We start from the raw sequence: 4,901 nt of genomic DNA, 5'->3' as shown, positions 1-4,901 counted from the left end.
ATGCCTGTTCACAGCAGTAAAACCCTAACTACAACACTTATATAATAATACAAATTAAAAATAGAAATTGGAGAGATGGCTCATCAATTAGGAACACTGGCTGTTCTTCCAGAGAACCTGGGTTCAATTCCCAGCACCCACATAGGCAGTTCACAACTGTCTGTAACTCCTGTTCCAGGGAATCTGACACCCTCATACAGACATACATGCATACATGCAGGCAAAACCGCAAAGTACATAAAATAAAAATAAATAAATTATTTTAAAAAATCAAAACCATGGCACTGGAGAGATGACTCTGTAGTTAAGAGGACTTTCTGCTCTTCCAGAGGGCCAGTATTTAGTTCCCAGCATCCACACAGAGAATCACAGCCATCTGTAATTCCATTTCAGAAGATGTGACATCCACTTCTGGACTTCATGGGCATTGCATGAATGTGGTGCTCAGACATACATATCAGCAAAACACCTATACACATAAAATAAAAACAAATAAAATATTTTAATTGTGTGTGTCTTTGTGTGTGTGTGTGTGTTCTTTTTTTTTTCCTTGACATAGGTCTCTCGAAGTAGCTCTGGCTGTCCTAGAACTCACTCTTATAGATCAGATTGACTGTGAACTCATAGAAATCTGCCTGCCTCTGCCTCTGCCTTGTGAATGCTGAGATTAATATCATGCAAGGCTAGATAAAATTATTAAGTGATTTAAATATGAGTCAGTTTCATATGAGTGCACAATGCATTGTGATACACTCTCCACATCTACCTTCCCTTAACCCTCCCCACTCTAGAAGACCCCTTCTTCTTCCCAAATGGCCTCCTCCTGTGTCATGTCTTTCTATGTGTGCAGCTCTTGTAGGCGGCCGTCAGAGTGGTCTACTACAGCAGCAAAGCCTATGTCGTATCCGGAAGACAGCATTTGACATCACTTCTCCCCATCTCTGGCACGTAAAATCTTTCTTCCCCAGTCCCTATGCTGTCCCCTTGGCCTTGAGGGCATGTGTGTGTGTGTTGTTGATGGCTAGCCCTCGACTATCATGTATTCTCAACACTTCAGCCCGTTATAGATCAGTCTGTTAACTCTTGCCTTCTGCAAATGGAACTTCTATGTGAAAGGCTGACAGCAACACTGGTCTATAAGTATAATTTTTTTTTTATTTAGACAGCAGTAATAGGACCGTCTGCTATTTTGACCTCTGTGAGTAGAGAGAAGAAGGTTCTAGCATATGCACTTTTAAATATCACACTGATGAATGAGTGTATCTGTTTTAGACTTAGGCATTATTTTTTACTGTATTAAAAAATGCAAAACAAATGCATAGAAAATATATACTATTTAGGGGCTGGAGAGATGGCTCAGTAGTTAAAAGCACTGGCTACTCTTTCAAAGGAACACACTGGGAACACACTTGGGAACACACTGAACATTTCACCAGCCTCTGACTTCTGGTTTTAGTTTGCTGATTTCATTCTTTTTCAAAAAACAAAACAAACAAACAAACAAACAAAATCTTTACATATACAGTAGCTACAAAAAAAAAGTATTATCTTGCTCGAGATTTTTTAGGAGTGCCCTCCTCCCCCTGGTCTCCCACCTCTTACTCCTTCTGGATGGGTTTTGTTGAGAAACTCTCGTGGGTGACTTGGCTCACCCTCCGGGTCTCAGGGTTTTTTTTTCTTTTCTTTTTCTTTTTCTTTTATATCTTGTTCCCTCTTGTTTGTGTTGTGAGTGGAAATGGTGAACTTGGCAAACACCGTGCCTAAATTGTATAGATCTGTGATTAAAGATGTTATTGATGATGTATTAGACATTTTTCTGGATGAAGGAGTGGATGAACAGGTCCTGATGGAACTAAAAACTTCGTGGGAGAGTAAACTCATGCAGTCTAGGGCAGTAGATGGATTTCATTCACAAGACCAGCAGCTTTTGTTGCAAATTCAGCAGCAGCATCAACCCCAGCAGCAGCAGCAGCAGCAGCAGCAGCAAGCACAACCTCAGCAAACGGTACCTCAGCAAGCACAGACCCAACAAGTTCTTATTCCTTCACACAGCAGGCTACAGCACCACAAGTTATTGTTCCTGATTCTAAGTTGATACAACATATGAATGCATCAAGTATTACGAGTGCTGCTGCTATAGCTGCTACCTTGGCACTCCCTGAAGGCATGACTCCGATTAAACAGATACTAACAAATTCAGATCAGCTGCTTCAGGTGGTCAGAGCAGCCAATGGTGCCCAGTATATCTTTCAGCCTCAGCTGTCAGTTGTTCTACAACAACAAGTTATACCACAAATGCAGCCCAGTGGAGTATAAGTGCCTGTTATCCAGCAGGTCCTAACCCCACTTCCTGGAGGGATTTCACCACAGACAGGTGACATCATCCAGTCGCAGCAAATATTACTTACATATATCTTATTTACAGGTAATAAGACTCAGGTCAGTCCTACAACAGTGGCAGCACTCACACTAGCACAAGCACGGATAGCTGCAACTGGACAACAGCAGCCACAGACCGACCCAGCCTGCTCAACAGCAAGCTCCATTGGTGCTGCAAGTTAACGGAAAGGGGGATTCATCTTCTGAGGAAGAGGAAGAGGAAGATAAAGAAGAAGACTTTGATGAGGAGGAAGAAGATAAAGATGGAGTTGAAGATGGGCAGGTGGAAGAAGAACCCCTCAACAGTAAAGATGATATAAGAGAGGAGGAAGGGCAGAAACTCTTTGACACAGAAAATGTTGTTGTGTGCCAGTACAATAAGATACACAGAAATAAAAATAAATGAAAATTTCATCTCAAAGATGGCATTATGAATCTTAGCAGAAGCCGGGAGGTGGTGGTGCACGCCTTTAATCCCAGCACTTGGGAGGCAGAGGCAGGCAGATTTCTGAGTTCAAGGCCATCCTGGTCTACAGAGTGAGTTCCAGGACAGCCAGAGATATACAGAGAAACCTTGTCTCAAAAAACAAAACAAAACAAAACAAAACAAAACAAGACAGCTGGGATTAGAGGCAGAGTGTGCCCTTTGACCTTGCTTGGCTCCCTCCACGCCCTCAAAAAAAAAAAAAAAAAAGAATCTTAGCAGAAGAGATTATAGATTTTCCAAAGCCATTGGAGGTGCAAAGTGGTGAAGAGTTACTTCTTTCCTTTTATAAATAAGACAAAGAAACTTAAAAAGTTAAAATAGATGGTATGAAACTTGGTACATATATCAGCCAAGACTTCACTTCTGCATGTCAGAAAAGCACAGTAGAAGCAAAACTTACTGGAACAAAGCTAGACCTTCACTTGACCACATAGACACTACTCACACTGGCAAGCCATGGAACTGTAGCACCTGGGGTCACTAGGCCCCGGGGTGAGGGGTTTGTGTAGGAAAACTAGGAACCTGTCATTGGTAATTAGCATGTAAAGCTTTGTCTATATTCCTTTCTCCAAGTTGGGCTCAATCAGAAGATACTTGTCGGAATGACCTGAAGAAATTACCCTTTTGATAGATTGAACTAAAATTGTTTATTGTACGTGGTTACATTTGGTAACCAAATTGCATGTGAGCTTTTTACAGAAGGGCAAGAATTTTGGTGTTGAATTTTCATTCACTTGTATAAGAAAATTTAAACTCATAATAGGTCTTTAAAACATATTTACTTGTTACTCTCCCTCAGTAATTCATATCTCTTGCTTCCCTGCTGTATGAACATCTACTTAAGATTTAAAGAAAAGGATCAATGGTCACAGTTTGGGGATAACATTGATCCAGGAATAGATGTTTGAGTTAATTAGGTCTTCATACATTTTTTTTTTTGGTTTTTCGAGACAGGGTTTCTCTGTGTAGTCCTGCTGTCCTGGAACTCACTCTGTAGACCAGGCTGACCTTGAACTCAGAAATCCGCCTGCCTCTGCCTCCCAAGTGCTGGGATTAAAGGCGAGCACCACCACTGCCTGGCGTTTTCATACTTGTTAAATGTAACTTGAAGACTTGGATCTTACCTGTGTTGACTAGAATTAAACTGGCAGCTTAATTTCCTTACAGAAAAACTGCTTAATGCCATACTATAAGAGGAAGCCCGATTTGGCTCCTCAGGAAGATGTTTTTATTTCATAAAGGTACCACCGGGCTGCAACAGATGATATGTGAAGGTTTCCCTTGCCGGACTACACTGTGCTTGCCTGTGCATTAGTCTTTATGTAAGCCTGGGATGACGTTCTGTACATTGATCGAAGAAGCATAAGGGCAAGTGATGAGGACTGGATTTTTTTTTAAACAATTTAGTAATTAAAAAAAGTACTATCTTATTTCTTTTCTGTAGTGCTAAGGATTAAGCTCCAAGTCTCACACTTGGTAGGCAAACATTCTACCACTAAGCCACTTCCCTAACATTTAAAGTTTAGTTTTAAAAATTATTAATGGGGGGGGGGGCAGGAAGTTTGCTCAGTGGTTAGGAGCACTTGTTATTTGTGCAGAGGACCAGGGTTCAGTTCTCAGCACCCACATGGTGGCTCACAGACCTCCATACCTCCAGTTCCAGAGGCCCTGTTCTAACTTCCATGGGCATTTGGCATATATATGTAGTACACAAACACACACACACACGCAGAAAGAGAGAGAGAGAGAGAGAGAGAGAGAGAGAGAGAGAGAGAGAGAGCGAGAGAGAGAGAGAATAAAAAACTCATCCATACACAAAAATAATCCTTTTTAAAATTTTGTGAGGTATTTTTCAACATGGTGTTTTGTATGAATCAAATAATATGTCTTATTGGTAACGATAGTGTTATATACAATCTGAATTGATATTGCTATATTTTCTTTTTATAAAAATTTACTATATTTCCTGTGTATATATGAGTGCCTGCATGTATGCATGTGCTCTGTGTGTGGTCCTGGTGTCTTTGGAGATAAG

At 40.8% G+C, this 4,901-nt stretch overlaps 1 pseudogene; it reads left to right on the top strand.

The window, feature by feature from the left end:
- The first annotated feature begins 1,756 nt into the window (after positions 1-1,756).
- Positions 1,757-4,105, top strand: LOC114625340 (annotated as a pseudogene).
- The last annotated feature ends 796 nt before the right edge of the window (positions 4,106-4,901 follow it).

This window comes from Grammomys surdaster, unplaced genomic scaffold (assembly GCF_004785775.1).
Source record: "Grammomys surdaster isolate TR1022 unplaced genomic scaffold, NIH_TR_1.0 215, whole genome shotgun sequence".
Classification (NCBI taxonomy): domain Eukaryota; kingdom Metazoa; phylum Chordata; class Mammalia; order Rodentia; family Muridae; genus Grammomys; species Grammomys surdaster.
Note: the sequence above shows the minus strand (reverse complement) of the source record. Positions and strands in the feature narration are given on the sequence as shown.